The 17271-nt window shown below is 34.3% G+C and overlaps 1 long non-coding RNA gene and 1 pseudogene across 1 annotated transcript; both read left to right on the forward strand.

The window, feature by feature from the left end:
• Positions 1–1113: 1113 nt before the first annotated feature.
• LOC115979967 lies at positions 1114–3761 on the forward strand (annotated as a pseudogene).
• Positions 3762–13004: 9243 nt separating this feature from the next.
• On the forward strand, positions 13005–15382 carry LOC115979968. Its single transcript, XR_004089251.1, has 4 exons — positions 13005–13068; positions 13225–13379; positions 13515–13620; positions 14726–15382. It is a non-coding gene; the product is annotated as an uncharacterized LOC115979968 (long non-coding RNA).
• Positions 15383–17271: the final 1889 nt, after the last annotated feature.

Below are 17271 nucleotides of genomic sequence, written 5' to 3' on the forward strand. Positions count from 1 at the left end.
GAATCTAATTGGAATTTCTCTAAGCTTTGGCTTTTAATACACACACACACACACATATATATGGATTCAAATTATACATAGTTTAAGAAATAGACATTTTTTAAGTCATAGATGAGTTTTACTCTCTCTCTCTCTCTCTCTCTCTCAATTTTTAATTTTAGAATGTTTTAATTAAAAAATGATTTTACTCCTTTTTTTTCCCTTTCTTTATTAAGTTTTTGATGGTTTATTTATATTGTACTCTTTGTCTTTTGCATAGCATTATCTCAATTAGAACAAAAATTTTAAAAACTTAAAAATGACACGTGGTGTAAAATTAGATAACAATTAGAATCCGATTTAGAATCTAATTGGATTTTCTCTCAGTATTGACTTTAATTATTTACATAGTTACAGATGAGTTTACTCTTTCTCTCTCTCTCTAATTTTTTATTTTATTTTTATTTTTGGAAATTCACATGAGTTTTTTATTATTATTATTATTATTATTATTAGGGTTTTGCTAACGAGTGTCCTTAGGGCACTCATTAATAATTCACTTTAAAAAAGTTTTGATACCACTTTTATGGGAAATGAAAAAAAGCTGTCAAAATATTAATTACTTTTTTTTTTTCATTTCCCATAAAAACTTTCTTTATATGGATTATTAACCAGTGCCCTTAGGGCACTCGTTAGCATTTCCCTTATTATTATTGGGTTTTTGATAATTTATTTATATTAGACTTTTCGCCTTTTGCACAACATTAACTCACTAATAACAAAAATGTTAAAAACTTAAATAAGACACATAATGTAAAATTACACAACAATTGGAATCTAATTTAGAATTAAATTAGATTTTTTCTCAGTTTTAACTTTAATTATATATATAGATTACAATTACACATATATAGGTTCAAATTATACCTAGTGTAAGAGTTAGACATTTTTTAAGTCATAAATGAGTTTTGCTCTCTTTTTTAATTTTAATTTTTTTTTTATATACAAATGAGTTTATATATTTATTTATATTATTTATTGGGTTTTTGATAGTTTTTTATTTTATATTATACTCTTTTGCACAAGGTTAACTCATTCTTTACTCTTATTACCTTCGAACAAATCATTCTCATTCTTTACTCACTCTTACCTTCGAACTCGTACGGTCGTACTCACTGCTTCGCTCTCCGATCTGCCACTCCACCACCGTGATTTCTCCTCTCGTAGCTAAGCCGAAACCAAACCCGAGTTGGTAGCTGAGACTGTCGTCATTGTGAAATGGGTAAATCAACATCCTCTCTTCTTTTTATATGCAATCATTTGATTATTAGAGTTAGCCTTCCATTTCGTGCTTTTACTTCTCATTATTGTTCTACCATTAGAGAAAATGCGAAAACCCCATGTCAGAATCGGAATCAGTTGTTGAATTCTGTGAGAGATCACTGCAAATCTCGAACCTTTAAGAATCTTGATCATGCCTTAGGCCTGTTTGATACAATGCTTCACATGCACCCTTTGCCTTCCATTGTCGATTTTACTCAGTTGTTGGGTGCCATTACAAGAATGAAGCATTACTCTGCAGTCATTACTCTAATTAGAGATATGGGCTCCTTTGGAATTACTCCCAATGTTTATACTCTCAATGTTTTGATTAATTGCTACAGCCATTTGAACCGAGTCGATTTTGGTTTCTCTGTCTTAGCAACAATTTTGAAACTTGGTTATCAGTCTACCCAACCTACTCTAAACACTCTTCTTAATGGTCTTTATCTTCAAGGTAATACTCCTGGAGCTTTGAGGTTGGTAGATGAAATGGAGAACAAAGGGTACCAACCTGATGCATTTACTTGTGGAACAATAGTAAATGGTCTGTGTAAGATTGGCCAGACTAGTGTGGCTATTAGGTTGCTCAGGAAGATTGAAGAAAGGAATTTTGCACAAAATTTGGTGCTGTATAGCACGATCATTGACAGTTTATGTAAGGACAAATTGGTAACTGAGGCTTTGAAACTTTTTTCTGAAATGATGAGTAAAGGCATTCAGCCAAATGTTGTCACTTATAGTTGCGTAATTCAAGGACTATGCAATTTTGGCCAGTGGAGGGAGGCGGCTACTTTGTTGAATGAGATGGGGCAAAGGAAGGTCATGTCAGATGTACAAACATTTAGCATATTGGTGGACACACTTTGCAAGGAAGGGATGTTGATTGAGGCAAAAGAATTTTTTGATGTGATGGTTCAAAGAGGCATTGAGCCTGACAAAGTCACTTACAATTCTTTGATTGATGGTTATTGTTTACAAAACCAAATGGATAAGGCAGTTAAGACGTTTAATATGATGGTTGAGAAGGGTTGTTCACCCAATGTGGTTAGCTATACCATATTGATAAATGGATATTGCAAAAATAAAAAAATTGATGAGGCGATGCGTATCTTTCATGAAATGTCCAACAAGGGAGTGATTCCTGATGTTGTGACTTACAACACTCTTATTGGTGGGTTTTGTTGAGTGGAGAGAGTCTAGGCTGCACTAGAGTTATTCAATACAATGCAAGCTTGTGGCCAACATCCAGATCCCCAAACTTATGCCATCTTGTTAGATGGATTTTGTAAGAACAGACGAATTGCTGAGGCAATGGCATTGTTTCAGGAGATGGAAGAAAAAAAGTTGGACCACAATATTGTGTTTTACAACATCTTAATTGACAGTATGTGCAATGCTAGGGAGCTTACAACTGCAAGAGAAATCTTTATTAGTCTTCTTGCAAAAGGATTGCAACCTGATGTTTAGACTTACACTATAATGGTTAAAGGGTTTTGCAAAGAGGGGCTAATTGATGAAGCGATTGAGCTGCTTGAGAAAATGGAAGGCAATGATTGTTCACCTAACGAGCACACATATAACACATTAATCCAAGGGTTATTGCAACATGGTGGGACAGCAAAGGCAATGAAATATCTCAAAATGATGGTTGACAATGGATTTTCAGCAAACGCAACAACTGCTGCCATGTTTATTGACTTGCTATCGTCTAATCAAGTAGATGAAAATATTCGAAAGCTGCTTCCGAAGTCTAGGTGAAGGTTATTTAGTGTCTCAAGATCAAAGATAGCTTTTATATTTTAACCTATCACTAGTCATTATGTGAGTGGTATATTTGCTTTGAGTTAAATTCTATACTTCTTACGAGATGGTATTTCTTTTCATTTATGTGCCCAAGATTGTTTATTCCTTTTACTGTCCGGTCTTTTGTGGCAATTTCGTTGTGCACTCATTTTGTTGCATTAAACCCTTTCTCATGGATAGGTGTTTCAAATTTTTTCTAATGTAATGTTAATGCGAAATATCATACCCCTTGTATAAGTATGCACTCCCTAAACCAGCCCCAAAATTCTTAAACTTTTAGCGATTAGGTCTGCACCAAATTAGTTCTTGAATCAGTTTCAGTTTTACAAAAGTAGCCTGGTTGTAATTTGCTTATCAAATTTAGTTTTAAAGCAGGTTATGGGTGCTTGTAAGTTAAACTATTGTTTTAAAACCATAATAGATTGAGCTGTCAGACTTCTAAAATATCAATTAGTTTAATTTACTGTCTCTTTCACTTTCATACCTCTTAGTTATCTTTTGCCAAAAGGCAGGATCTATTTTGTGTCCAACCTTCATAATTCTGATGTCCTGTTTGTTCTTACTACGATTTGAGTGTTACTAGAGATTCTTGAACCTTTATTCATTTAAGGGTATCTAGGATAGTTGTTCTAAAGTAAGAGTGCCATTATTAGTAAATTTTGTTATTTATTTTTTTATTTTTTTATGATGAGGAACCTCACCAAGGCAAGGCCCTTTGGACCCACCCCTGGGGAAAATTTAGTTATTTTTTATATAACACAGGGACAACAGTGAAACAAATAGTATAATTAGTTTGGCTCTTTTGGTTGCTTCATGCCTCCCTCCCTCCCCCATTAGATAAAGCTATATTGGAGTAAACTTATTGTTTTACTTTGTACCGTATGTAATCATATCAACATATTGACTAATGATTAAGGACTAGGTATTTTCATTGCAAGTTATTCTTTTACCTTAGTGATATTTATTTTCTTGTATTGGCACTAGGTTGTTTGTTGCTATTCTATTTTTTTTATCTTTCCTTGGAACTATGTTGAGCACTAGTGTTGTAAATTTGAAATTATTTTTGTGAAAATTATCTTGAACTTCAGTTGATGCAACATTGTGAACATGCAATTAGTTTTATGTATTTGTGAAATGACAGAATAATTTGTTTGCAATTGGTTATGCTCATGGGGTAATTTTGGTGCTCGTGATAGGTCAATTGAATATCAGCCAAAGACCATTGATACTAGTAGATTTTCCTTACTTAGTAGTTAATATTAGAGATCATCTTCTTTCTACTACCACTAATATTTTGACCTTCAATGGATTTGGTATACCTGCAATCCCCCTGTTATTATTACTTGCCTCATATGTAGAGCTTTTTTTTTCTCACTAAATTTGTCATTATAGTTTATACACATTTTAGAATAAAACATAGGTAGGATATACATTCATCCTAAATTGCTAGATCAAATCTTTTGATACAATATTATGAAAATGTACAATGGAGAGTCGTATCTTACTTTGAAACTGGAATAGAGTTTATGGGTTGGGAAAGAGGGAAAAGGTTAGAAGATTGAAATAAAATGTGAATGTGTGTGAATCTGTTAGATTATTTGTTGCAATTTTGTTGCACTTGTGTTGTTGCATTAAACCTTTTTCCATGGATTGGTATTTCAAAATATTTTTCGATGTAAACTTAATTCTTAATATCATTATGTATTGGCACTAGGCTTAGAAGTTGGAACCAATATAGAAATGAAGTTACTTCTTTGTTCATTGACTAGAAGATAAGAAACTTTGGTAGAATTATGGTATAATGGTAACCTGATGGTTTTTTGATCATGAAATTCAATGTTTTTATGAATTATGAAAGTTGTGGACGCAGGATGCTTTAACAAGTGAATAAATGAAGAAAATTTATTTCTATTTTGCATAGAATGGAAGAGGGGCTTATAGCGCTTGACTAGTGGCATAATCATATTTACTAATCTTAGTTTATTATTTTGTGGAACAAATGAGACATTTAGTAACAATTAAATTTATGGAAGACTGGTAAGGACAGTAGCTTATGTATTGTAGTAGGTTACTTAGCCATTTAAGTAATTCCTCAGTTTTTCTATATAATTCTGTAATTTAGTATTTCTCATAATGAAACTATTGCTAAGAATTATATTCACACTAGCCATTGGGTGCATTATACTGCCCTCTTAGGTGGATACTCGAGAGTCCTAGTTTGAGACTAGATTGATAGATCTTCTTTCTTGTACTAGTTACCTTTACTATGTTCCAATCATTATTCAAAGTTTTCCAATCATAGAAAACTAGTATTCCAATTCAAATATAGCCTAAATATGAAACCTTCTATAGGTATGCTCCTCTCCCCAAACCAGCCCCAAAATTCATAAATCCTTAGTGATTAGGTTCTGGATCAAATTAGATCTTGAATCAGTTTTAGTTTTGCAAAAGTAATCTGGTTGTAATTAGCTCATCAAATTTAGTTTTAAAGCAGATCATGGGTGCTTGCAAGTTAAATTATTGTTTTATTTTTTATTTATAAGTAACATAAGAAATTTTATTAGAAAAAACCAACCAAGTACACTGAAAGTTTACTAGAGTGGCACAAATGAAGAGCCCAGATTACAATGATCAATAAGATCGAAGAGAGAAAAACAAGAATGAAAAGGCAAAACTACACTCAAATCAAGGAGAGTACAGAAAAAGAAAGATTTAATGTCAAAAATAGACTGTTCACAATCCTCAAAGCATCTAGCATTCCAAGCGAAATCTATTATTTTGTTTGGAATATTTGTAGAAAAGGTACTACTTATTAGATCTGAAATCTTAAGAAGGAAAAATTATATTAAGGAGAATGTTAACAAGCACCGCTCGGTGCTGGTTAAGGGCAGAAAAGACAAAAAAAATTGTCTGAAAAAGTTGGGAAAAATCTCAAACAGTACCTGCAAAACTGAAAACTTGACATAAACTGAAAAAAAGACAAAACTTGTGCCAGAAAAAAGTAAAAACTTTTGTGCGTAACGGGCACCGAACACAACCCTTATATTAATACCTATTGTCCTTTTTGTGGTAGTGAAAAATGAAACTCTTGACCCTTGTAGAGGCTTGTGGTTTGGCTTGGAGATTTATATCATAAATATTGCATGTCACCTCCATCCCTACAGTAGTGGAGGATAAAACTGATTATTGGGGTAATGATAATCGTAAGGAATATCTTGATTTTTCATTCATTTTTGCAGGGGAAGTTGTAAAAATTGTGGCATTTCAGGAACAATTCTGATTTTTAGTGAATGCTTGTCAATGTTGAGGCTGTCCCCAAGCATCTACTCACATACATGTAAAACACTTTTGTGTCTTTAGCTGCTGGGATCACTGCCTTATACTCACTTCCAAAAGTATTTCCTATGCTGTAAGTTTTCTGTTTGCTAGTTTGTGGCCTTGACTTATATTTATAAATAATAAATAGAAAAAACTGGGTAATATTTTTGTACAAATTTGTGGTAAAAACTGAAGTGTGTTGTAAGACAGAAGTGGACTGGGTTGTTAACGGCATCAGTGTTTTGTGGTTTCTCTGAGTTGTTACAGGCTTAATAGTTCCTAGATTTATCTTACAATTGTGTCACCTCGGAAGTACTATCCATATTTGGACTTAGTGTATGTTTTAAAGAAATCTTTTTCTGAAGGGATCTATTGTACCTCTGTAAAGAGATTCATACAAGTTGAATGCTGTCCTCTACATTTTGGTTTGAATAAAAATAGGCATAAATTTTTAACTGCCTAAGTTGCTCTCTTGCTATTAGGTAAACACTGTACTGCTTTCTTGATATGATAAATCTATGTCCTCAGGTGTTTATATTGTCTTAATTATTAACTGGTAGAGGGGTTATACCATTACTGTAAATCATGCTCAGGACCCTTTGGAGCATTTATTAATGCATGATGACCCATCTATTGCTAAATATACATTTTCATCGAGACTACAAATGTAGTATAGCTAGTGTGAGTCTTAAATTTTGACTTCAGTATGCTTTTGTATTATCTGCATTCATTTTTTAGTGTTGGATTTGAAGCTCAATTTCTCCATAATCTCTCTCTCACACACACCCACAGTATTTATGTGCCTAACATTTATTTCCTATTCTATTAAGAGATGATATTTAAAGATTCTGATTTTTTTTCCCTTCTGGAACTCAACCCTGCAGGCATTGGTTGGAGAAAACTATGGAGGAAACTTGCATATGTCATTGAAGGATTAATGCTGCACTTATTGTGTGATTCTCTGCTTGATTAACCTTGTTCCAGTGTCCAAGCAGTGCACTGTGCAATTCATGAGGGATAATCACCTTTAAACCGCAATGCAAAATTTGGGGAGTGGTAAGATTTCTTGAGAAATATACTTACCAATTTTCTTAATGATTTATATATATATATATATATATATATATATATATATATGATGAAAGTTCAAAAACGTGTATAAACACCTTTGAACGTTTAGACCCCCAAATTACAACTTAACCAATTCAAGCAATATGTCAAACAACTAGTGTGCGGAAACTTAACATATGCTATAATATGGAATTGGTAAAAACTATCTAAGCCAAAACAAAATATAATCCACAGCAGAAAATAAAAAGGTAAAGACAGAGAGGAAGGAAGATGCAAACACAAAGACAACACGCGATGTGTTATCGAAGAGGAAACCGAAGCCCTCCGCGTAAAACCTCTCCGCCGCCCTCCAAGCGGTAAACAATCCACTAGAAAATACAGTTGGGATACATGGACAGCAATAGACCCTCCAAGCCTAATCTACCCAGTGCACCTAAGCCCTCCAAGCTTCTTGCTCCAGCGAGGTTGCGCCGAACCTTTTTCTTTTCTAGCTTCCCGAATTCCGCTACTAGACCGTAGCATCAACCAATGAAGATTGATTCCTTCCTAACTGCTTCCCAGAAATCCAAACAGCTGTCTCACAGTGATGATGATGGTGAGAACTAGGTTTGGTATAATGCCTCTCAAGGATTTGACAATGGAGAGGAAGAGAGTTGAGGAATTTGAAGAGACTCTAATGTATAGATTGTGGGTGAATCAATCTTGTTTTTCTTTAGGGTTTCTCTCTCAAAATTCTCTCTGGAAGCTCTCTCACAATCATGGGTAAAAGGGGTATTTATACTAGAGTGGGAGAGGAATGTGAAACGTCAGGTTTTACAAAACAGGGGTGGCTCGCGGCTTGACCTCGCGACTTGACTAAGTCGCGAGATCCAGTTGCGAGATAACCGTATGGCCAGTTGTCTTGTTTTGTCCTGTAGTGCTCCAGCTTGCATGACTGTTCACCTTCCAGCATGCTTGGCATGTGTGCTGCGTCTGGCGGCTTGCAGCCGCGAGTCACCCGCGAGTCCCAGCCGCGAGTCTCTGTTTTCTTGCACACTCTTGAGTAATCTTCACTCTATCTCACTCACTACCCTTACATCAAACCCACCTAAATACAGGGTTACTAAATGCTGAATTACAAGAAAATTTGGCACGGAATAAAGCCAATTAGATGGTTGAATAAATTCAACCTTACAATCTCCCCCTTTGGCTATTCCGTGACAAAACCCTAAAACAGACTCTAGACTTAACATGTGAGTTGGGAACAGTTGAACAAAACTCACTCACACCTAATTCTAGAAACTGTGAAGCACTTGAATCATATGAACATAATACTCCTGAAACACAACAATACACCATGATCATTGTAAGCAGAAAATCATAAAATGCATATGAAACAGGCAATATGTGATCAAGCAAAGATGGAGTTAAGAAACAAACCATGGCTTGATCAACCAAGTGAACACCACAAGGTAGTGATCACAGTGCTCATTCACACTTGGAATGAACACAAGGACATACAAGTTAACAAGCACAAGGCAAGACACTTGTATGTTCAACACTCAACCAATGCATAGTACACAAGGTATATGCATCTAGGAACAATCCTACAAGGGCACAAGAGTGACAGTACATAAATCAAAATGCAAGACATTTAGATTAAAGTATTGATTTCAACATAGCATAAAGGCTGCAATTAAGTAAGGTACATACCATAAAGCCTACAAACTATGCAAAAAAAAAAAAACATTAACCCTAAAAGCTTACAAAAGCACATGGGTACAAACAAAAAAAACCTAAATAACATCATCGAAATATAAGTTTAGAGAATAAGACTTAAAACAAAAGTATGTGTGAACTCCCCCTATCACTATGCACACTTATGCACACTTCCCTTTGAACTTTCTCCCCCTTACTGAATGCTCTCCCCCTTTTTGGCACGAATAGCTAAAGGCTCTCGTCCAACTTTTGTTGAATAACATCTAGCTGATTCTCCATAGTCTCAAGACGCATTTGTACATGGTTGTTTGTGGAGTAGAAAAGTGCCACAATCTCATCAATGCGTTTCTGAATATGCTCAAGTACACTGCCCACTCTATCAGTATGAGGAGCAGTCTGTGCTTGCGGAATACTAGCCTGTGAAGCTTCAGGAGCAGCATGCGAAGTAGATGTGGTATGTGCAGGTGTCTCTGATTCAGGGGCAGATGGAGTAACTGGAGAGATGTGAGCACTCCTTGGTGTTTTAGAGGAGTGACTTCTGCTAGCTTGAATAGTGAACATGGAAATAGGACGCTGACGAGTCAACAGCTTTCCATCTGCAGGAGGAATAATGCCTTCACGAAGAATGAGCTTCATGATGAGACTGCAAAATGGAATAATTCCTCGAGCTGCAGTTCGACAAGCGGTCTTCCTCAAGGTGTAGTAGATGTGAGCACATATATCAATGGAGGCTCCTGTAATGAGATCACAAAGGAATAGAGCTCTCCCAAGATTGATGAATGTAGTGTTGGACAGTGGGTAGAGATTGGTGAACATGATCAACTTCAGAGTGGTCAGCTCTGGTGCAAACTTTGCGGTGCTGATGGATGTTCCTGCACTGGATACTTCATGATCGGATCCTAGGATTTGTAGAATTTCTCCAACCTCTGGAGTTCGTTCATCGTAAGGAGTTAGATCCACATTCTGAGGCCTGTTGATGCGGAGAGTATCGGCTATGGAGTTCGGAGTGACGATAAACTCCTTTCCTCTGACCCATAAAATTAGTTCAGCTCCAAGATCAGTTGTATTGGAGAAAGCTTCCTTAACCAGTTCAGCCATTGGATCGTCAAAGTTCCCAAACAAGTTTGCCCAGTCTCGTTTCTCAAAGATTCGAGGGATAAAAGTGGTCCCTAAGGTGTTAAACTCCACCACCCGTTCCACTATAGTAGTTGACTTGTCAAAAATGTTTGAGTAGACGTGTGAGGTAAGCGGAGTTCTGAACCTATCCTCGTTGGGGTCTTGAGATGCCTGTGATGATAGTCGAGTCCTTTTAGCAACTGGTGTTGCTGGATCGTCAGCAACAATGTCCTTTCCCCTGGAAGATCGACGAGACATCTGCAAGAGAACAGGCCCACAACAAAGAACCAACAGCAGTACCACACAGGATAAATGTCAACAAGATTCAGTGCTAATAGAAGGAAAAAAATTCCAAAACATAAATACAAACTGAAGATAGTGCAGACCCAACCAAACTTCCAACAATACAAAGGAGCACAAAATGACAGGTGCAGCAAAATGGTGACAGAGCACAAAGGCATAGAGAGACAAAAACAACTAACAAAACTGTCAATGAGACAGGTTACCATGACTATGATATGCAAACAGATACAGCATTCGAACAATAAGAATTGATATCATAAAACACTCCACAAGAGATATGAACATGGGAAAAAATTTCAAAATGAAGTAACAAAGCATCCAAACTAGAGCACATGGTTGAGAGACACACATTATGTTATCATAAAAACTCAGTAGCCCAAAACCGAAATCCAACATCAACACTCAAGCAAGTGTAATGAGCAAGTCAAATAAGTACCAAACCCATTTACTAAAAGGTTTTCAGTCTAAACAACAGGCAAATATCAGAATAATGAAAAAAACACATTGTGACCACTCAACATGAAAACAGATGAGAACAGTATCAAACATAACAAGCCATACCCATCACACAAAGAGAGAAATATATCGAACACAATATCAATCCAAACAGTAACAAGAATATCCATGAAATAGGGAAAATGAGATTGAGAAAACAAAACCCATACCTTTTCTTGGTGATTTGGACAAGAAATGAAGCACCAATGAAATTTGAAAATGGATTCTCGGAGTGTTTGGGAAGGAGATATTTTAGAGAGAAGATGAACAGTTCACAAATGTTCGAGGGAAAACTGAAAAAGATTTAAAAACTGGTCCTATATCTGCCAAACACGCGTTTTTCGCGACTTGATTAAGTCGCCACAAAGTCGCCAGTTCAAGCCGCCAAAACACTCAAGGACAAAACTTTGAAAAAATTTTCTAAGTGTTTTTCGCGACTGGTAGGTCTACCCGCGAGTGAGTCGCGAGCTGAGCCGCGAAAATCTCTGAGTAACCCTCGCGATTGGACCTTCCACTCGCGAACAAGTCGCCAAAAATGACCCGCGAAGACGCGACTGAGGCACGCGACTTGACATACCCGCGACTAAGCCGCCAAAACAGGGCAAAACAGGATTTTTGAAATTTTTCAGATTTTTCAACAAAATACTTTCCAAAAACACCTAAAACACTCAAATTTTAGGACTGTACTTTTGTGGTGGAAATACATGCCAAGATTTACGGAGGATTATGTCCATTCTATGTACTTGGGGTTGGCTACGCAAATTTTATGAATCTTTTTCTCTCCCCTTTATTTCTGACTAACATTTTTATTATATTGAAATCTTCATGTCCTACCCCATAATATTTTATTCTTTACTCATGTATGTTTTCTTTTATTTTTGAATGTAATCATTTACTTTTATTTTCGGATTCAAGTGGAGAAGCATTAAAAGAAACTAAACATGGATGTTTAGTTACATGTAGCCTTTACATGATTATGTAATTTATAGAGTTGTGATTTGTATTTTTATATTAAAAAAATAAAAAGAATTGTGATTTTTTCCCCTACTATGCATCAAAATTTTTGTCCTTTCCCCCTCTTTGTTAGATAAATCACTGAACTCATCTGTGGTAACGTGATTTTAGCCATCAAAATCTTTTAACTTTTAGCTTTAGGAATGATCAATTAGCAATTTCTCAACTGACACTTCCTTCTTCCTTAATAATTGGTTGGAGGGTGAGGTTGTGGGTTCTAAACCCACTGAGTACGTGTAACTTACCAATTTAAAAAAAAAAAAAAAAAGCTTTAGAGATGCAAATGAGCCAAGTTGAATAGTACCAGTTGACTATTTATAATTCAGAGACCTTAAGCTAAACTGTTGCCAACAATCAATGCTTAATTCAGTTTGTTAAAGTTTGATTAGATAGCCAGATCTGCTCAGTTTGTTAAAATCAATCACTCATAGCTTGTGTCAATTTTTATTACTATGTATTTAAAATTCAAAAGATCTTAGAATATGGTTGATTGTACTCTGTCTTTGATGACATAACCTATCAATTTGAAATACATGTCCGTTAGGCCTTTTTTGTTCGCACACACACCCAGACTTTTACCTTATTCTGGGCTCTTTGTTTCTATAAATCTTATAAAATTTTGGATGACAGAAAACCATAAATTGGAGGCCTGTATGAAAGTGTTATGCTTGAGAGCCTTTGAGCCAGACAAGACAGTTCAAGCATTGAGCTTGTTTTCGAAACAAGCTATATTAGGCCCAAGCTTCAGCTTCATTAACTTCATAACCAGGCCCAATCCAAGCATAACAGGTTCACATTCCAACCCATGAATAAATTAAGTTTATTATATTTGAAGGTAAAATTAGAGACCTTAATTAAATATTTTTTTTGTCCTGTTGAAGTTCCTGAAATAGAGATGGGACCTCTCTGATAAGATTCTTACACCCAGATCTTGGAAACATTTACAAGGTTCGTCATTAGGCTTAATTGTGAGTATTTGAGTAAAGACATGTTCTAAATTACACAAAATGCTGGATACCATATGATATCCAAGATCATCTCATTCATAAGGCGCATTTGAGTAAAGACATGTTTTGAATTACTTGAAATTTTTTTTGCTTACAGTTCTGTTGGTGTTGAAGTGCATGGCAGTTAAGTTATTAGAAATACTTGATTGTAGTAACTTGTGAATTGCCGCTGCCTCTCCTGCTCTGAATCTGCACCTTGTGTTGAAGTTTGGAAATCTGTGTATTTAATACATGAAAGTCCTGTCTGAAATTGTGAGCTCTTGTTCCATTTGGTTTTGTTGGGTTTAATATTTTGTATAGTATTGCACAGGTCGTAAACTAGAGGTGAAGTTAGTTACTCATTAGTTTCCTCATATCCACTTTCTCTCCTTAATTGGGTGATTGCAGGCACTTCAAATTATCAAAAAAGAAAAAGAAAAAAAGAAAAGAGCAGGCACTTCGGATTGTAGGATTGCCAATAGGGCCAGAAGGCTCTGCAGTAAAAAGGATAAAGGTAGGTTTGTCCTTGCTCAATTACTTGTAAATGTAAATCTTGTATTTGACTCGGGCATGATATGATTATTGTTGTTAGATTTTGAAATCCCATAATGTATATTACTTGTATTAGTTTGACTCAAGTGTTATGATGCATGTAAAAATTAGATGTATTGACATAATTTGACTAAGGGATTCAGTTTTAATTGTCTCAAATTTTAACAAACTTTGACATTTGTTCCATTATGGAATGAAATAGCAGGCGTCATATTGTTGAAATGTAGACTCTTTTGTTCCATTATGGATTCAGTTTCGATGCCAAAACATTGCATGCAAGTTACAACTTACAATACATGTCTTGACCTTTTCGATCTTTACTTGTGTGAATACTGGTTAGTGTGGCTTTGGCCTTTGACTTTGTGCAAACATTTCTTTGTTTTCGCCCACATGTTCGTTACTTTACACAAATAAAAGTGTCCACGTGTTTGTGGTCATTCTGCGGATTAATAGACACCTATGATTCTCTCTCACCAAACTCTTGGCTTAAAGGTGGTGGTGACATTCTCTGGCTTCTTAAGTTACATGATTTCAGGCTAAGATTTAGCAACTTAGATCATGGTGAGGACTGAGGAGGGTCAAATTAATACTAGCAACATTATATTTTAAAATAATTATATTGAAAAATATGTGATATTCTTTTAATTAATGAATTGAAAAGAAGAAAAAAAATTGAAAGGAAAGAGAGAGACAAGAAATCGATACCATCAACTCAGATTTTTCTTTTTCTTTTTTTTTTTAATAAAATTTTTATGTTTTATATCATTGCTAATGTTTTATGGTGAATGGTAAAACATGTCAATTTTTTAGCTAGGTGGACATAAATCCTATATGAAACGCAAAGTATGTCTATGTACACTGAATTATTTGTCCAATTTTAGCGACTAGTCGGTTGTCAAAACATTTAAATGCTCATTTAAGGGTTACACTTGTTTGACAAACCTCTTAATGTGAAAAGGAAGTTGGAAACACTTATTCGGTCATAAAAGCAATCAGTCGGAGAAAAGGGGTACTAAAATGTTCTAAAATATATTATTCCGTCATAATTTTTGTTTTTGCACTTGCAGGGAAGCCTTTGATAGGCAACAATAATCTATGAAGGGGAAGCTAAATCAAGGCCTTGTGGAATGTATGAGCTGACAAGGTATTCTGTTATGTCAGATTGTACATGAAAGAATAAAATATAAGCAGGGCTAGGTTTTGTTTGCAAAGATCGAGCAAGACAAAAGAATCTTAGCTAGCTACCAAGGTGGCGATCATCTGCTTGGCTGTGAAAGAAGCTCTGGAGGCAACAAAAAACAAAGGATTTACAAGGTTATTACTCTTCTAGCTAATGTTGAAGCAGTGGCCTTATGGTAGAATACAAGGCTTCCTAGATAGCAAAATGCAAGCAGTCGTGAAGGATGTATGAAACATAGGCTGTCAAATGGAAGGAATATGGCTAAGAACATAGAATGTTCAAAAACTACAAGATACTTTGGGGCATGTTTTGGGAGTGGCTATCCGTGATGGCGGGTGTCATTGTATTGGGGCTATGTGTGCAAGAATAGAAGCAGGCAATGATTGGGTTGAAGAACATGCTCTAGGATTATGCAGTGCAGTGGAGCTGGGGCATTTTCATTTCTTAGTTGGGATTTTTGTGTACTACTACCACTATCATTTTTTGTTTTTTGTTTACTGTTTTTGTGCTGTTGACTGTGAATATTATTATTATTATTATTGAAAAGTAGATGTTAACAAAACTTAAATATAGAATATTAATTGGTTTCCGAAAAAAAAAAAATATTAAGTAGTAATTTTGTACTTCAAAAAGTATAAAAAATGACTTCAATTGAAAAAAATTATAATATAAAAAATTAAATAAATATTATTTAAATGATATTCAAAAAAAAAAAAAAAAAGTACATAGTTTTCCCTCAAACTATATGCAGCCAGTCTTGGTGAAAAGTTTCAATTAAAGTTGGTAGAAACACTGACCGTAAAAGAATATATTCATGCACAAATTTATAATTTTACATAAATACAAATTCGCAGTCTCTTTTCAAGATAAAAAAATTTATTGGTAAATAGTGGATAAGAGGAAATGTGGTTTGAGCCACAAACATAAAATATCACAAAAGATACCATTACAATTAAACTTATCACTTGAACCCCACCTCTTTCACAACTTAGTACTTAAAGCATATACCAATTCACAAGTTTCAAGTTTCAACTTATTAATATGTCTTACTATTATAGTTCTGGATAAAGAGGTCAGTGAACATGATAGTAAACACACCAAATAAATTAATTATAAAATATTCGTCTTTTTGATAATAATGAAGTGGGGCAATATATATTTACCTTACATGAGCCTAAATGAGACTTCTAGTTGCTAGGACTAGCCTTCCTCATTTGATAATTAAAAAATATTTACCTTTGGATGACTTTGTATAGGGCCAAATCAATTATTTAAAAAAAAATCAATTCATATACTTTTTTTTTTTTTTTTTTGAGAGAGTTATAACAAAAGTTGGGTCCTTAAAAATTTAAAAATGTTTTTTTTTTTTTTTTGAGAAATAATTACAACATGCTGTTAACCCCGCAGCTTGAACCATTTTCCTCCTAAACCCCCAAGCACTTTGTGCATGAGGAGGTGCCAATTCAGCTACAAGACATTTGGCTAAAAATGGTTCTATATGTGTGTTGCATGTTATTCAGTTGGCTTTTATCATATGACTTATTAATTATATTATATAAGATAATTTTCAATTAAAAACAATTAGACTTATAAAAAAAAAAAGTATTGGATAATAAACTAAACATTTTATTTTGTGAAAGAATCACAAAATAAACACAACTTAATTATTTATAACACATATCTTTAAGGTACATTATTTTTTGTAATCAAATTTATCTATTGTCCATCAAAACATTATCTATTTGCTCTAAAAGGAGAAAGAACTCCTAAAATAGAAAATGTTGGAAAACTTTTGTAACTTTCGAAAAAAAAAAAAAAAGGAGAAGAAAAATGAAAAGTTAGAGGATCCTAAAATCATATTCAGAATAATTACTCAATTTATAATGTTCTTTTTTATTTAAAACTTTTTTATTAGTACTTTTTTTTTTTTAGAGAGTTTCAACTTATGGCGTTTACTTTTGATGATAACTCTTTATCATCAGACCAAGACACCAATCAGTTTTTGATGTAGGTGGGGATTAAATCTTAGATCTCTTATATAACCATCAAAGACTTTACCAGTTCATGAGCTAACTGGAACCCACTTAGTACTTATTTTATTATAAGCCTTTTGATCTTTAAAGTTTAAACGGCTAGTGCCATATATGTACTTCTTTTACCATTAGATCTTTTCTATCTTTGATTCTTTTTAAAAGAAGAAGATATTTTCTCATTAAATGTATTGTACATAAATATAAGTTTAAACAATCATACAAATTTTTAGAAGATTTTATCTTATATAAATAAATAATTAAAAATAAATAAAGATATAGTATTATTTAAAGAGGTAAACAATAATTCATCAAAAGATAAAAGTGAGGGGGAGGAAGATAATCATGATAAGTAATACTATAAGATTATTACCCAAAAAAAAAAAAAGTACAAACCGTACAA

This window comes from Quercus lobata, chromosome 3 (assembly GCF_001633185.2).
Source record: "Quercus lobata isolate SW786 chromosome 3, ValleyOak3.0 Primary Assembly, whole genome shotgun sequence".
Taxonomy (NCBI): domain Eukaryota; kingdom Viridiplantae; phylum Streptophyta; class Magnoliopsida; order Fagales; family Fagaceae; genus Quercus; species Quercus lobata.